Source organism: Vicia villosa, linkage group LG7 (assembly GCF_029867415.1).
Source record: "Vicia villosa cultivar HV-30 ecotype Madison, WI linkage group LG7, Vvil1.0, whole genome shotgun sequence".
Lineage (NCBI taxonomy): Eukaryota > Viridiplantae > Streptophyta > Magnoliopsida > Fabales > Fabaceae > Vicia > Vicia villosa.
In genome coordinates this window covers 74208447-74226443 of record NC_081186.1, presented here as the reverse complement: position 1 = coordinate 74226443, position 17997 = coordinate 74208447, and the positions used below count along the sequence as shown (strand labels likewise).

Here is a 17997-nt window from a genome sequence, read left to right as displayed (position 1 = left end):
AAATCATGGCAACAACATCATAAAATTCTGCATAACTATTAGCACTACATGAAGTCACTTTGAAAAAAGACATTTTAAGTAACTAATACAAAGAATATAGTCTCACATATAAATGTATGCACGAGGGAGAGAAATAAATATTTTCTGCACTCTTTTTCCCTTCACCATGGTTTTGTTCCACTGGGTTTTCCTGGTAAGGTTTTTAACAAGGCATTTCACAATCAAAGAATATTGTACTCTTTTTCCTTTACTAGATTTTTTTCCACTGCGTTTTTATAGTAAGGTTTTAACGAGGCATATCCTCAAAGGCCATCCAATAGGGAGTGTTATGAATAAATACAAAGTGGATGTCCATCTTTCCATATTTCCACTTGTCCATCTTCCTATTTCCTATTAAGTGCTATGATTTATCACCTTCCTAATATCCTATAAATAAGGACCACATCGCAACATAGATGTAACTTCTTGAAGATAATTATACAGGATTATTTTCTCTCTTATGTTTCTCTCATTCATCTTTTCTTCACTTTTATAATATTAAGTGATATATCAAAGTAAATGATATTCCCTTCCAATTACAATCACTAAAGTGTTAGATTTCTCAAGAATTTTCTGGTTTAAGAGATATGAAGGTATGCAGAAAATTTCTTGAATGAAATTTGAATATTTGAAATGTGAATTTTGAAAGTCTAAGTGTTTGATTTGAAGAGGTAATTTGTAATTTGAAGGCTTGACTTGAATTTCAAGAATATGAAAAATTAATATTCTCTTTCTCCTAATCAGAATCCAAACATATATATTTAAGTGCTCAAAATAATATGAGTGAAACTCTTTTCATTGAAATGAAAGTTATGCACAAAGTTTCATTTTTGATGGAATTATGAACACTTGAAAAAGTTGTTTGAATTATGTAAAAATGATGTATTAAAGAGGTAATATGAAAACTAATGTGATTTGCCTTAAATACATCCTAAGAAACCTCTATGAATTAATGCAAGAGTTTAAGACATTTTCATGAAGGTTTGCAACAGTTTAGAATGACAATGATTCATGAAAACACACAATTTTGAATTTTTTACAGGACTTAAGTCAGATAAGCGATCGCCTAATTTAACAAGTTTGCAACGTTTTTCAAATTTCAAACATATTTTTTTAAATCGGTTAATCAGGCCTAACCAAAAAGGTGCAAACAACTTGACTTAAGAAGTTCTGGCAGCTTTTTAAAAATCAACTTTTTTATGTCTTTGTTTCAAAGATTTTTATGCATGATAATTTAGAAACTTTAGAGATGAAAATGTATAAAATATTTTGAGCATCTAAAGTGTATACGTAATGAATTGCCATTGATTACCTTAATATTAAGATTAATTTTTTTTATTTCCAAAATATCCATAAGCTTATGTATTCTTGATTCCAAGCTTTTTCTTCTTTGATATTTCTTTTTTGATAAAATTTTGTCTTCATCAAAACTAAATTAAAATAGACGATGAACATCTTCTTCACAATCTCCCCATTTTTTATGATGAAAAAATATATTGATGGGAAGTTTTTGTTGACACTTGATATTCTTGATTTCTCCCATATCTTTCGTAATTTATACATTGTCTTTGGTATTATGAAAAACAACAAAAACAACCATCTCTTCTCCCCCCTTTTGACATTATAAAAAAGAAAAAAGAATAGAATCTATAGTAAAATAGTATAAAGGAAATGATATATAAGAGTACTTATCTTCTTCACCATGATTTGATGTCAAAGTTGATATTAAAGTTAATACTTCTTCAAATCAGCTTTCATTCAATGAAACTTTTAGAACTACCATATCATATGGTCTTTTATCTTGAAGGATCAATCATGATTTGATAATAGTAGCACACGATCTCCAAGTACCTAACGTTCTAATGGGTAGGCTCAATGGTCATTGTTCCTTTTTGATCGAGTTTATTTGTGATTCAGTTCTTCCCTGACATATTCTTTATAAAAAAATTTAGGTCGAGTGGTCACTCGTTACCTTTGCTCGATCCCCAACGTTCCACTAACGTTCCAATGGGTAGGCTCAATGGTCATTGTTCCTTTTTGATCGAGCCTGTTTGTGATCTAGTTATTTCCTGGCACATTCTTTATAGTACTCTTTAGGTCGAGTGGTCACTCATTACCTTTGTTCAATCCCCAGTGTTCCGCTAACATTCTAATGGGTAGGCTCAGTGGTCACTGTTCCTTTTTGATCGAGTTCGTTTGTGATCCAGTTCTTTCCTGGCACACTCTTTAAAGTACTCTTTAGGTCGAGTGGTCACTCGTTACCTTTATTCGATCTCCAATGTTCCGCTAACGTTCTAATGGGTAGGCTCAATGGTCACTATTTCTTTTTGACCGAGTCCAGTTTTACTAGCATACCCTTTCAGATCCAATGTTCATTGGTGTTCTATAGGACTAATGTTCACTAGTTCCTAGGGTCGAGTGTTCACTCATTTTTTTCAGGTCTTCAGAATGTCGTGCCATTGTGATGGCCCTAAATAGGGTCTAGTGTTCACTAGTTCTCTTTGTTGGTTTCCTTTGATAATCAGTTTTGAAAAGAAAAAAAAAGAAGAAAAAGAAAAAAGAAGAAAAAATAAGTAAAATAAGAAAAAAGAAAGAGAGGAGAGAAAAGTTCTCATACCTTTGATTTATCCGCATTATTTTAATCAATTCAAAAAGAATTGGGGCTTTCAGTGGCCAAAGTGTTGACAACAGTACAGTTTGATTCTACTGTTTATCCAAACTGTGAAGCATGAACTCAGGATTTCAGAATTGAAATGCACTAGACGCCTTTCTCCATGCTACTTAATCAATGATTGATAGACTCCTTACTATTCCAAGCTCTCATGTGTTCCAACATGCCTCATGTTGCAAGAAAAATCAAGTGTTTCGGTTGATTCAAAATAGTTTGACCCGAAAGTCGATATTTCATGGTTCAAGTTCAGAAGTGCATAACTTTTGCATAGTTCAAAATTTTCTAGTGGTTCTTTGGACATGTTAATCTCCTTTACATCCTGTCCAATTCATCTATTCGGGTCGAGAGCCAATTCGGTACAGAAGATCTCTAAAAATGCAAATACTTTGGAAATTTCATGGTGAAGTGGATTTTTTTAGTCCACTATTTCTCAATATTGCAAAAATCATAACTTTCTCAATTTTTAACATTTCGGGACGATTCTGGTAGCAAAATTTCACAAATTTTATCATCTACAAATTTACATTAAGATTCGAGTTCGAATTATGCTCAAAAAGTTTCGATTTATGGCTAGTTTCTCAAATTGAACATGAAAATACGATGAAAAAGCTGCGCACCCCAAATTTGACATGAAAAAGAGAGGGAAAATTAGCTCCAAAAACTATTTTTTCAAGTTGCAAATGCCAAACAAGACTTAAGGCTCTCTCTATATATTGTTTTCAACACAAAAAAAAAAGTGATTCCATCTCTCCCTCTCCCTCTCCCTCTCCCTCTCCCTCTCCCTCTCCCTCTCCCTCTCCCTCTCCCTCTGCCTCTCTCTCTCTCTCTCTCTCTCTCTCTCTCTCTCTCTCTCTCTCTCTCTCTCTCTCTCTCTCTCTCTCTCTCCCTCTCCCTCTCCCTCTCTCTCTCTATATATATATATATATATATATATATATGTTCCAATCAACTTTCCGACGAACCTCCGCCATAATCTGACAAAGCTCTGAACGACCGACCACCGCCCAACGAAACCGCACAGAGCTCCCTCCTCCGCCCAACCACCGTCTGACGCTCCTCCCTCTGAAGCGCCACTGCGCCAATGTCTCCCTCCTCCGACCGTGCGGCTTTTCCTCCCTTCAATCAAGCTTCTTTTGATTCATCTTCAACTCATCTTCTCCTCCTTCCGTAATCATCGGATCTTGATTTATTTGCTTGCTTAAATCTTGATATGGATTATCATGAATCAATTCTTGGATTGTTGAGTTTGATAATTGTGGAAATTAATTCAATCTTGATGTTGATCATGATAATTGTTGGAATTGGTTAATTGCTTGAATTAATTGTTGTTTGAATCTCATGAGTTGATTAATTGTTGCTTTATATTTGTTCGAATCTTATGAGTTGATTAATCGGTGTTGGATTTTGAGTTCATGATTACCAATTGTGTGATAATTGCTTGAACTCGCGTGTCGGTCTTGGATTTCGGGTTCATGATTAACAATTCTGTGATAATTACTTGAACTCGTGTGTCGGTGTTTGATTTTGATCTCATGAATTGTTGAAAATTGTGTTAATTTCTTGAATTTGCGTGTCGGTGTTTGATCTTGAGTTCATGAATTGTTTAATAATTGTGTGATAATTGCTTGAACTCGTGTGTCGGTATTTGATTTCAATTTGATTATAATATATAGAAGCAAGGCACCACTGAAAATAACAAATTTTGGCATAAAATCGATAACGCCCTAAAAGTTAATTAACAAAATCGATAACAGATTAATTATATAACCTTGTCTTCACTAAATCGGCCAGCAGTGCACATCCTCTCGAAGAGTTTACCACCGAAAACATATTCCTAGACGATGGCTAAATGAGAAAGTGTTAGCAAAACCTACAGAACAGATACTTTATTCATCATTTTACTATAACATTTGAAAACTCTGAATATTACAAATTAGAATCGCACAATACTAATTGAACGAAAACGATTGTGGCAGTTTTTTTAGTAACGATGTAGTATATCATATAACTTGTTGCGCATTATGATCTAATATCGATTAGGTGTTACATAAAGAAGCTAATTTCAGCTTATGAAAGATGTTTGTAGCTAGTATACTCATGGACCAAGAAAAACCATATAACAACATATAAGAAAGAAACAAGAGGCAACAACCACATATAAGACAACAACTGGATTCTGCATCACAAAAGGGAAGTCTTTAAGAAATTTTTACAGAATTTCATAAAGTTATCAAATGATATATTCCTCTAACAATATCCTACCCTTCAAGAACATTCTTGTAGTCAAGGATGGACATAATATATTTGAGAATACATAATTATTGGAGTTCTTTTCTATGTCGATTACAGGATAAAGAAAATAGTATATTTGAAAAGTAGTTAAAAGTTTCTATAAACTTACTTGTAATAGACTGTGTATATTTAATATGTTGTCTTGAAAATGAATCTCTCTTTCTTCAAATTTGACGGCCTAAGAATGAAAAACAGAACATGTCATAGAGTTAGTCATATTGCAATTGAATAAGAGCGCATTTTAATATTTGCAACTTAACATTAGCTTAGTGAATCCATAGCTACAATCTTAGATGGGCTAGGAAGATAGTTTATATCACAATATATTTATAACTTGGAGAAATAGGCTTCACAAAATATTCCTTCCTCAGGTCTAGAGTTATATGTTCTTCCATTGCAGGTCTTGATACACTTCACTTAAAATGCAAAAAAAAAGAGTGTATAATGAATAATAATAATAATAATAATAAAAATAATAATATTTTAAGGTACTCAGAGGTACTTGTTGCTTTAAACTAAATGTTTCTATAATTCACCTCATAGAAACATTAATAATAACACCAATAAAACAAATAGCATGTCATTGCCTCAAATTCTCTAATGTTAGCAGCCTTGCAAGTTATGTCAAATTCGTCCATGATTACCCTCTGTGCACTCATAGGCAAAACACAAGTTAAATTATTACCTTACTTGAAGTGCAAAATACATGTAGTAAAGTCAGATTCTACCTAAGCTTCAGTAGTTAGAAAACGAAAAACGGTAGCGAAAAAGTGTACATTCAATAGAGAGAAACTATTTCCTCAAGTTCTCTCTAGCCATACAGGTAGATATTCAACTAATCTAATATATATTGAATAACTTAGAAATGTTATTTGGATTTCTTTATGAATAAAATATTCTATCTCAGAAAAATATAAAACATGTTAAAGAGAAAGAGAGAGCTCTTACATTCTGCAATACACCAAACGCAAAACAAAATGAGATATAATATCCTTATTCAAAATCAAAACCTCATAAGCATGCTGATGTTTCATGTTCACTTTCCATAGTTTGTTTACCTATGCGAATGTAGGTGACGTGAAAATAGTACAAAACAGAAAATCTATTAAATTAACCGGAGATTTTTGATAAGCACATTTTCGGATAAGCGCTTATTTGGAATATGATTTTCTTCTCACTTATTTATCTGTCTCATACGAAGGAAACAACAACAATCAGCTCCTCTCTCATCGTCACACAACAACAACAATAATCCCCTCAGACTCGGTTATGTTTTAATTTCAGTTTATGTTGGTTTCGCGTTTTGATTTAAATTTCGATCAGCAATGATTTCAAGCAAAGATTGTTACAGTTCTAAATTCGATTCAAGTTCTGGTTTTGATTCACGGTTCAAAATTGTTTGCATTTTGGATTTCTTACGATTTTGACACAGTACGGGTTCGTTATAACTAATGATCAGGTGCTAGTTTTCATATGAAATTGGTCGTGAACTAAGCAAACAACACTCATAATGATAAATTTGACGATTACTTACCCGGTTGAAGCGACGAGGAGGATAAGACGCGGCTTTCGATCCTGCTCACAAAGTGTTCGATAAAATGCTTCCCCCGAATTCTTTCTTCTTTCTGCTTCTATTTTAGTTTTGACTTGTTGTTGTTGCATTGCTGAGTTGCTATTGATGATTGTTGTAAAGGTAATGGTGGTGAGAGTTTATGATGGAGAGTCGGAACCGTGGTGATTTGGTAAAAATTACGGTCGCAACATGGAGAAAAGTGAAAATGAATGCCCCACACTTTATGTTGTTGTTAGAGTACGGTGGAGGGTAGCCATGGTGAGAGAGGGATGACATGTTTCAATGAAGAGAATGAACTAGGGTTTCTGGTGAGAGGTTTCTGGTGAGAGAGAATGGACGAAGGTTTTGGGGAGAGAGAAAGAAGGGAAAAACATTTTGTGAGAAGGGAAGAACCGAGAATGTACACGTTTATTTAGTTTTAATTTTTAATTTTTAAAACTAAATTTTTATTAAATGTAATTTTTAAGAGAAATTGTTACATGATGATTTTGAAAATTTTAGTTTGATTTTTTAAATAAAATTATTAAAATTTTATAAGATGATTTTTTATGAAATAAAATAATTATAATTTAACATAAATAAAATAAATACGACTAAAATTTTGAATTTCTAAAACCAAATTAAATTAAAATCTTAAAAAATATGAGAGCTTTTAAAAATGTTATATCATAATTTTCAAGATTATAAAATTTTTATTTGATTTTAATTTATTAAGAATATTTTAAAAAATTAAATTAAGCAAAAACTTAAGATAGTAAAAAAGAGAGGAAAACTATAGTTGAGATAGCAACGGTTGGTTCACCGTCGTGACCTTTGATGGATTTTAGGGGCGCGACGGCTGGTTAACTGTCGTGACCTTTGATGGATTTTAGGGGCGCGACAGTTGGTTCACCGTCGTGGATATGATGAGTGGTTTGAGATGTTTAGTGTATAATGTGTGTGATAAATGTAAAGGGGCGACTGTTGATGTACTGTCGTGATAAATATTTTAAGGCGGTTACTTGACCGTCGTAGACTTCAAATTAGGACGGTTTATTGATAACCGTCGCAATTTTTTATTAATTTTTAAAAAAAGTAAGGACGGTTGGTGTTAACCGTCGTAATAATTGTCTTTATATGCAAATTACGACAGTTATCAAGTAACTGTCGCAATTTTTGTGTCGTAAAACCCTAATTTTTTTGTAGTGTTAATTGTTGATAATTGTTTGCATTTCAAGTATCAGTGTTTGTTTTCGAGTTGCTTAATTGTTGGATAGTAATCATTTTGATGCTTGGAAACCGATTATATCGGTTTTGATTTAATTGTTGCAAGTTGTTTGTGAACTCCAAGTGAAGTTTCAAGTGTCGGTGTTCAATTTGGCGTGTTTAAACGATGATATTCAATTAATTTTTGATGAGCTCCGGCATATGAAACTTTGTTGTCCTGTGTTTACAAATGTGTGTCAATCTTGACTTAATGCTTGCTTAATTTATGTGTGGGTCCAATTCGATAATAGTTTTATGCAGATGTTTAATTTTGGTGGTTTCAAACCTCTTTTTAGATGATTTTCATGAGTTAAAATGTTGTTGTCCCGTAATAGAAAATGCATGTAAATCTTGATTTAATTCTTGCTTGGCTCATATTTGGATATAATTTGGTGAGTGCTTAATGTTGGTACAAAGTTTCGGTGAATTTAAATTAAGTTTTTGACGGTTTTCATGAGTCGAAACGTTGCTGCCCAATAATTGTTTTTGGTATTCTGACACTTGTTTAGAACCTATTTCTTCATGAGTCAAGTTTGATTTGAGTGGTGATATGAATGCTTAACTTTGGTTTTCATTCCTTGTTATTACTAACTCATTTGTTGACTTGTGCAAGCTTTTCAAGACGATTCAAGAGAGCAATTTGTCACACCTTTGCTCGTATTTAATCAATTAATTAAATCTTGAGTTCTCATTTCATGAAACTTGTGGATTGTTATTGTTTGTCTGGATTTGTATCTTATGTCAGACTATTATTTGATATTCGAACATGCTTGACGCACTTTTCACTTGTGATTTATTTTCACATTGATGATGCTTCAACACCTACCTTGTGCATTCGATTTCTGACTAGTTTGTTTGTTGGTGAAGCTTTCGTGAAGATCTTCGGGTTTCTTACGCTTTGTTAGGCACAGACAACGGACCTTCTTCGTTTGGTACTTTTCTTTTTTTATATCATTCTCGCATTGTCTTTCAGTTCCTTTGCCATGAGAAGTAGGAATAGAAAGGTTAGTTGGAAGTCCTACTTTGTAGGCAATTTACCTTTTGCTTGCAATCGAGTTAATAAAGTGGATTCGAGGGTCCGCAATTGGCCCCCACATTTCAAGTCCATTGGTCATTCTTAGCTCGCATTACATGTTGATGCTTTGAATAGTGATCCCCCTCTTATTAATCGAGTCAATAAAAAGGATATGAGGGCCCACAATCGACGCACGCACATTCATGTTCGTTTCGGAGATACTTAGCTCGCTTCCTTAAACATTGTCGCTTCAAGTCTTCACTCGCTTTGTGCTTGAGCCATTTCTATTGGAAAAGAGTCCATTGACTCCCACACCGAAATCCACCTTGTATTTTTGTTTTACTTTTGAAGTGTTCACTTCCTTTTCTTGTGAGGTAACATACTCCCCATAGGATCTTTAATTCTTTCTTGATCAAGATGGAACTAAATAGATCTTAGGATGTTCATCCATGCATGCCAATATTAAATAGATCTCCCTTTTACCCCAACATTAGGTCCACAAGCATGACAACTTATAGGATTAAGATCCCTTTTTTATTAGTCTTTTCACTTTTGCATTCATCTTAAAAAACACCAACCAATTCAAATTTCTTTTGCCTTTAAGAACATGTTAATTCCTTTCTATGACAATTACGTGAGTCTCCTAAGGTCGAGCCGCAGTAGAATGTGAAAATGACATAGTTCATTAAAAAACACAAACAAACCAAAAATTTAGAGCCGAACTACGACGCTTTAATTCCTCAAAAGGGATACGTAGGCATTAGGTCGCGGAGCCTAAACGAGCACAACTTTGTAAATTCTTTTTTTCTTTTCCCCGTATTTTCTTTTGTATGCATTCCCTTTTAGCATTAAGATTTAGAGTTTTAGTTTTACACCCTTAGATTAGGACAAACACGAGTGGATCCCGGCAAGTACGACGGGCGTAAGAGGTACTAATACCTTCCCCTTGTATAACCGACTCCCTTACCCTTTCTCTTGGTCACGAGACCTTATTTTTTCCCTTACAGGTTTTCTTTGGTGTTTTCCTTTTCCTTCTCGTGGGATAAATAAATACTCGATGGCGGCTTTATTGTTTTGATTTATCCTGTTGCTTCATCCATGAATGAACCAGATATTTGTAACACTCCCATGCAACTATGTTGAAATCAAAGATTTCAGGAACTTCAATGAATCCATCAATGAAAGAAAACTTGTTTGTAACATCAAGATCTCTTTTCATCGAGTGTGACTAAGAAAGATAGTTAGAACCATTCAAAGAAAGAGTGATCTTTACAAAATTAGAACCTTCATTTGGAAGAATGTAATAAACCTAATCGATATCGCTATTGAAGATTGGAATTGGAGGTTGTTAACACGCGGAGGCATGATGAAAGGATCAAAAGATAAGCAAAATTAAAGAAGGATGAAGAAAATGTGCAAGATATGTAAGAAAAGATGAAGACTTGAAGAGAAACTATGGTGTTTTTGCTACTGGTATCATCTTATCATCATTAGGGTTCATGCATGAAGGAAAAACATAAAACAATAAAGATGAAGAGTTTCTCATGTTCATTCATGAAGTGAGCATTACAATATATACATGAAAGTGATGGTACACCATATCTAAGGTGTAGCTCATACATTTGGTAGTAGCTTGTATCTTAATATAAAACTAACTAACTATCAAACTAACATCTTAACTAATTTCCTATTTCTTCTCCACTATATTCTTATTAGTTGATAATATGAACATACAAGACACTCTTGCCCGGATGAAATACTTGCCACTACAAGAAAAATGCCCTTTGGTGACGGCCATTTTTCAAGGTTTTACCTACAGACAACAAAAACCGTCACTAATTCTTATTTTAATATTTTATTTATTCAACTTTACTTATCTTTATTATTATTATTATTTTAAACTCAGATCTCTCTCTTTTGACAAAACGCGAAGAACCTTCTCCAAACGCGCCACTCATCTCTCCCTTTCTCGTGCCGACAAAACGCGAAGAACTTTCACATAAGCGCTTTTCCAAACGCGCTTTTTTCTCAAATCGATTCTCACGGAAGTTCTCCAACGTTGCTTTTTCCCCAAATCGTTCAATCGCTCAAACCCTAAAATTGTTCTATCGCTCGAACCCTAAAATTGTTCAATCGCTCAACCTCAAAATCGTTCAAATTGCGTAAACCTCAATCACTTGAATCGTATCAATTGCTCAAACCTTAACAATCAGATTTGAATCGTTTCAACATCAAAATCAATCATTTGAATTGCTGAATCATCAAATCTTTTGTGTGAGCTCTGTTTATCATATCATGTTATAGGAGCCGTAGTTAAAATAATTCAATTTGATGTTTTTCATGTCTTTAGGGTCGGAGTCATCGCCATTATATGCGCCTCGCCGTCACCGACACGATTCAGGTACTGTAAACTTTTAAAACTAGTTTAAATGTATTTTTTAATGTTTATCTGACTATTGATTTCATCTAAAATTTGTTGTTTTTGTCACTAATTTATACTTGTTATTGAATTTGAGTTCATGGTTATGCGTTAGTTTTGTCATGCTGAGGAATACCGTTGTTATTTTTCTAGTTGTGTATTCATTTATTGTTGGTAATTACTTGCATTCACCAATTTCGGTTTCCAGTTGCATGTGTATTTACTAAGGAAATGGCTATTGCTGCTTTCACTATCAATGTAGTTGATGACCCCTGCACTTTGAGTAAAGTGTTATACTTGAGACCCCTTGGAAATGTTTATGAGTGGAATCTAGATTTTGTATATTTACGTAAAGTTACGTAGCAGTAAATTCATTTTCAACATTACCTATATACTACTGGAATCTAGATTTTGTTACTACTGAGGAGTATGTCTAAAGTTACATTTTCTCTTTCTACGGAAGCAACGATCCATTCACGACGGAGACAAATCCAATGCAATTCTCCATTCATAGTTTCAACTCAACTCAACTTACAATACCTACAACTATCTAGTAAATCAATTTTATTCTAAATATGGTTTGGAGTTTGACAAGTCTTGGTTTTTGGTATTATTCTTTCTATTATGCAGGCAATTGGCACAATCAACATGGCTACTGAGTTAATCCAAAAGTTGGGCATTTTTTCCATTGGAGGTTAGTATTTCTAAAATTTCAGATTGGTTTTCATTGGATACAATTGTAACTAAACTACTCACTTGTTTCTGGTCTTTTTTAGAGCCACAAAAGTTTTCAAATGATGGTTACGAAGAACTGATGCAAGTGAGTCATCTTGCTCATGCTATGCTTTCAATACTTCTTTTTTCACCCCTTATTATGTGCTCTCCTAGTCGAGTTCTGAACTTTCAATACTACTAACTTCTTTTGCCATTGAATTTTGGTTCTTTTTTTATCTATTTTGTGCAGACACTTTGTCCGCAATTTAAATATGGGCGCTCCAATCATTGAAAGTTTGAGGAAGCACACAAAGTTACAATCTTTCTTCGCTGATTTAAATTCTTTTAAACATAGTTTCTTTTCTCTTTTTTGAGTTAATAGTGATTAACCCTTGTATGGCGTATTTGGACTGTCACCTGATGGTTACAAATCCTTTTGATTATGTTGAACCTTCCGCGAGTAGTGCTGTGGAAATCGCTAGCAAACAGTTCGGTCAAGTGGAGTGTAAATGGGGAGATAACGGTCTTCAGGATATCATTCAAGATCCGTCCATTGTTGCCGTTATTGTCGTTTTGGCTGGACAACATTAGGTATGTTGCTTTTCGTTAACTCATCATTGGGTAGTAGATATAACTTCAATCATATTAGCGCTTTAGAATTGATTATGGATGTGTATAATTGATTCTGACGTGTTTAACTGTTCTGAGTAGAATTGATCATGCTTTCGAGAATTGATTCTATTTAAGTTAATATGTGGATATGATTTGTAACTTTTGAGTCTAAACGCACCGAAACTCACTTCTCACAAATTATCAATTGTTGCAGGTTGAAATCTCACTCAAGATGTTGAAGGCTGGTAAACAAGTACTTCAAGGTAATGCTTATTGCAATTGTAGTGTGTGGTTGATGGCATTGTTTGGTATGCCATCAAGGTAATGATTAATGCAAATGTAGTGTCTGTGTGTGTATTTCTTTCTTTCTTTCTGAGGGACAGTTCAACATTTAATAATCATTATTTTGATATTATATTTTTGTGCCGCTGACTATATTTCCTCTGTATTTGGATGTACTTATGTGTTGGGTGGCTGATTTTGTGGATATGAAGAGAAACCTGATGCATCTTGTAAGTAGTAGCTCTAACTTTTTGCGGTATATTCTCTTTTACTATTAATACTGTTGTTCTTTTTCTTCTTATTTCTTATCTTTGCATGATTCTAGGAAAACTAGAGTATAGACCATCCTTCTTCATTTGCACGCGATCACTTGATTATGTTACTGACTTAATTTAGGTCGCTATGAAGATTTGGTATGAAAGACATTGAATGTAAAATTCTTCTGTACAATGTAATAATACAGAAGTCAAACTGAAACTTTGTTGCGTTCAGGCATTCTTTATAACCTGCACATTATGCCACTTATCTATTGAAATTTTCTTGATTTAATTCAAAAAGTAAGAAAAGAAAGATACCGACTCTTTTACTGACGATGTACTATTGGTTAAGAATGTAATTTACATTCAAGTCTTGCATTGCATCAATTTGGTTTGGGTTTTGTGAAAAAAGAATAAGGTAAGAAAGAAATATTGGAAAAGAACAATAAAGAGAGTGATATAGCTGCTCCTAAACTCTCAACATAATTAAACATTAATTTGATACTGCAGGTACAACTGAGCTGGAAACTGCATTATCTCCCTACAAGTCTTATTAAAGATACTGTTAATCATATTTTTTTTAATGCAGATTCACAAAATTAGTAATGGACTAACTGATGTGGATCCTGTTAGATGGCTAAGTTTCATGTTAATTGAGATTATTATAATGAAATTGCTTAATTGACCTAAGTGTCATGTTACTAAATGTGTCATAGCATTAAGTATCTAATAGTTGTTTCATTGTGTCTATGTTTTCTCAAAATTGAATACTTCACTATCTAGTGAGGTTATTTGCAACCTGATTTTGTCATTAATGCAAGTGTATGCATTTAAATTATGTTAATAACTGTAGTTTACTCCTCTAAGGAATTTTCATCTAGGGCAATAATGAGTGATAAAGGAGAAAAGACTTTCCTTCTATGTGCATAAGAAATGGATCAACAAATCAACTATTGAGACCATGTAGATGTGGCTACTAGGTTTCATCCTATTTCTATGCTCTTTTTATTGTGCAGTATAATATGATTAATGTTGTAATTTTTAAGTTTACTTAACTTTACACAAGTTTTCTTGTAGAGAATATGAGCATGCCAAGTGGTGAGGAGGGGCAGAAAGAGGTCTAAATATTGATGTGTACTTGTGTTAGTATTGTATGTGGTCTATGTTTATGGCCATAGCATGAAATTGTATCAGGCATTATTTGTTTGGCGTTCTTTCTCCAATCCTTGTTGAAGTTTAATCCTTCCTCTTTTATAGAGAAAGAAGCGAGTCACGTAGAGGGTTTTAGTCCTGAGTAAGCACTAGTGACAATTGGGGTGGAAAGGAGCTTAAAGAGAATCTCGTGGGATGCGTGCTCTTTAACCTAAGGTATTCTCTTTGCCAAGATTAAAAAGTCTTCATTCGCTTATATAAGGGATTCACCTTATTACATATATTTTGCTCAACTGCAGGCTAAACAAATGATTGACATCTATACTAGATTTTCTTTTGAGGAAGCTGCAATACCTGTTATTCCGGGTCTAAATTCTAAAGGGGAGACATTTGCCATTCTGGGTAAGTTCTCTTAATTTTGTTCCCTCTCTGATGTAATGCTATTAAACTTGAGTTAAATTTTTGAATTTTAAATGTTTTCCTTAAAGTATGATACCTGGAAAACTTGCAAGTAAAAGTTTAAAACTTTTGCTTTTATGGTAGTTTGATACCTGAAAAACTCATGTAATTATTTTTGTGAGCTTTAATTAATCTTTCAACTTCTTAATTTGTGTTTCTTTATATTATTGTCTCTTTTGTCTTTTTTTGTGTTCCTAACAATGGCTAGCCAATAGTGCAGATTTTCTTGGGCTGAGTTGAGTGAGTTAAGAACGAAAAAGCATCTCTGCTGACCATGCTTTGTTGGGGAAGCTAACTAGTTAAAATGAGAAACCGAAGGTGAGTTAAGAAAGAGTGCACAGAGTCAAGATATGTTTGTGAAAAGTCATGTGTTGTGCTTATTAGTGCTCGATAACGATGAACAAATTTGTTTGAATATTAGCTTGTAATTTGTCCAATGTTGCTACTTACTTTGAAATAACATTTTAAGGATTAATTGTTTTTTTTTTTTTTTGGTTACAAGGATTAATAATATGGATGTGTTCTCAATTGTGTTGAATAATATGGATATGAATGCTATTAATTAAATTAAATATTAATTAAAATTTTATTAATTATAATTGAGTAAAAAATATGCAGGATTTGCAAAAGAATTTTGTTTCTTCAGAATAGCACTTTTACCGACGGTTATTAGTTGTAGCCAAAAGAATAACTTTTCTGAGAGAAATAGTGACAGACAACTTAAACTGTAGGTAAAGATATATGTCTGTTGGTAAAACTTTAACAGATGCACAAAAATCCGTTGCTAGTCACTCACTATAGTGCACGGGCAACATGGCCGTCGGTGATTTACAATTTGACTTTTACTTACGGCTAAATGACATATAGTGATGGATTTTGTCTGTCACTACAGGTCAATTTTCTTGTAGTGTTGCGGGTATGCAAAAAAAAGAACTAGTTCTTCCAAACAAAATTGATAACCACTTTGTTTTATTTATAATAAAATCCACCCCGAATACTTAAATATATCAAGTGACATTCGTGATCCAAATAGTAAACCAATATTCATAAAACAATTATATTTAACTATTGGATATCCAAATTTACTACTCCGTCAATTTTATCTAAGACTCTAAAATAAGACGTTAATAAGTAACATCAATAGTTAATTCTCCTGAAATTATTTGATACTCTTGAAAAATTAATTACTATATAGAATGTTTAAGAGTAAGATTCTCCATTGTAAATTGATACAATATATAATATATAAAGTGATGAATCAATGATATGATGATTCTTATTTTAATATAATTATTTATTAGATGGAAATATTTAATAGCTCTGAAAGTATTTATTAAAATTTTATTTACTCAACTTTGAATTGGTTTTTGATACAAATAGTTTGGATTCTCTAAATGTTTTGGTTTGTAACATCATTTGGTTACCATGCATACCACTAAAAATAATTGTATCTATCATATGCATATACTTATATTAGATACATTTTAAAGGTATCAGTTCCTAGTGATTTAATATTAGAATGTTTACTATTTGAGGATAACACTTAAAAATAGGTAAATTTGAGATGATATAGTTCATTGAAATTTATTAACTAAATTATGAAGTGTTTATAAATAACACATGAAACATATGTTGGAAACAAAGGAAAAAAAGAAAGAAGAAAGTTGACAAAAAAAATCTTTTAAAATGGTTAAACGCATCTCAAACATGTCCCAGTTTTTTGTTATTCTAGTTTTAGTTGCAGCTGGTAAGTATCTATCATGTTTTTCTATATTAGCGTAGCCAGAAATTTTAGGGGTTGAGCCCGGGTGCGTGTCCGGGCTACTTGGGCCTTGGAACCGTCCATGTGTTTTTCCCTTCTTATTTTTAAGCTAAAATAAAAATTTTGATTATTATTTGAATTTCAAATATTTAACATTAACCCTAATATGTTTTATGACACAAGTTTGGAACATGGAATTACAACAAGTGGAAGGTGCAAAGCCATGTACAACACCTATGGGAGCATGTGGTCCAGCTGGAGATTGTGTTAAAAGGTGCAAAGCTGCACACGCTGAGGGAGCAGGGGAATGTGAATTGGGTCTATGTAGATGTACTCATTGGTGCGAATGAAAAGGCTAAATATAAGGGGAAGATTTAAGAACACGGTTTTATGTTACATGCAGTTGATACCATATTGTTTGTAAATAATGTTAGAGATATAATAAAGGCTCTATAATAAATAATAATAGATGTCCTCGTTAAGTATTATTAATTAATAAAAAGTTATAGATGTTGTTGATGCAATTATCGATTACATTAGAAAAAATTGTAAAGGTAATTATAAAAATGGAATTAAATTCTCCAGTAACTCCTTTAGGTTTGGTATATTGCCTTGTTTAAGGATGACCTCTCTGCAGAAAAAACTCTCATCTTTTAGAGTTGCTAGAAATTTTGAAGGCAGTGCAAAGTAGTGATTAAGACGATGCTTTCGTATGGTGGATTTCTAGTCATGGTTTTTCTATCCACTCTTCCTATGATAGATTGCAATTCCTGTGTAATTTGGTGTGCCATCTCTATTTTGAAGCATAAGAAAAAATGGTTTATTTGTTCATTGATTGCGTAATTAGAAGGCAGGTCTGAAGGCTGGTGTCATCTTGGTTAGGCATAGAGGAGGTAGTGATCTATGACTCTGTAGCAGACCATCTCTCTGGATTTTGTAGCTTCATTAACAAGAAACCTAAGGCTATTTTTTCTGCTTTTTTGACTTGTTGTTGGGTTTTATGGCTTACTAGTAATGATATTTTACTTCAAATAGGGTGGCTAAATGTAAAGAACGTAGTAGAGAGGATCAAATTTCAATATTGAGAATGGTGGCTAGTTAAGGTCAAGGGTAATTTCGATTCCTATTGGGTGGATTTGGAAGCCAATATGAGTCTTAGTGTTATCTATTGATCTGTTTAGTACTCTTTCTTTGGGAGATTTTTCCTTGTATAATGGGTGGAGTACCGTTTGTACTCTTTACTCAATTAGATTTTATTTTGGCTTATAAAAAACAAAGAATTATGTGGTAGCTCTTGATAATTAAGTTCTTCTTTAAGCCAATTAGGAATTCTCCCACTTTATATATTGGTGATATAATGAGTAGAACCCTAGAGATTAGGCTCAATACAATTGTAATCTTTTGGGACACTTTTGCTTGTCACATTGTCCTATATGATGACAACACATCATACTTTGATCATTGATTCTAACTACTGAATAATAGGGAAGCACCCCTAAACATAG

The 17997-nt window shown here is 33.1% G+C and overlaps 1 long non-coding RNA gene across 1 annotated transcript; it reads left to right on the top strand.

Annotated features, from left to right (window-relative positions):
- The first annotated feature begins 16359 nt into the window (after positions 1 to 16359).
- LOC131617463 (uncharacterized) lies at positions 16360 to 17749 on the top strand. The gene is made up of 2 exons (XR_009288589.1): positions 16360 to 16477; positions 16676 to 17749. It is a non-coding gene; the product is annotated as an uncharacterized LOC131617463 (long non-coding RNA).
- Positions 17750 to 17997: the final 248 nt, after the last annotated feature.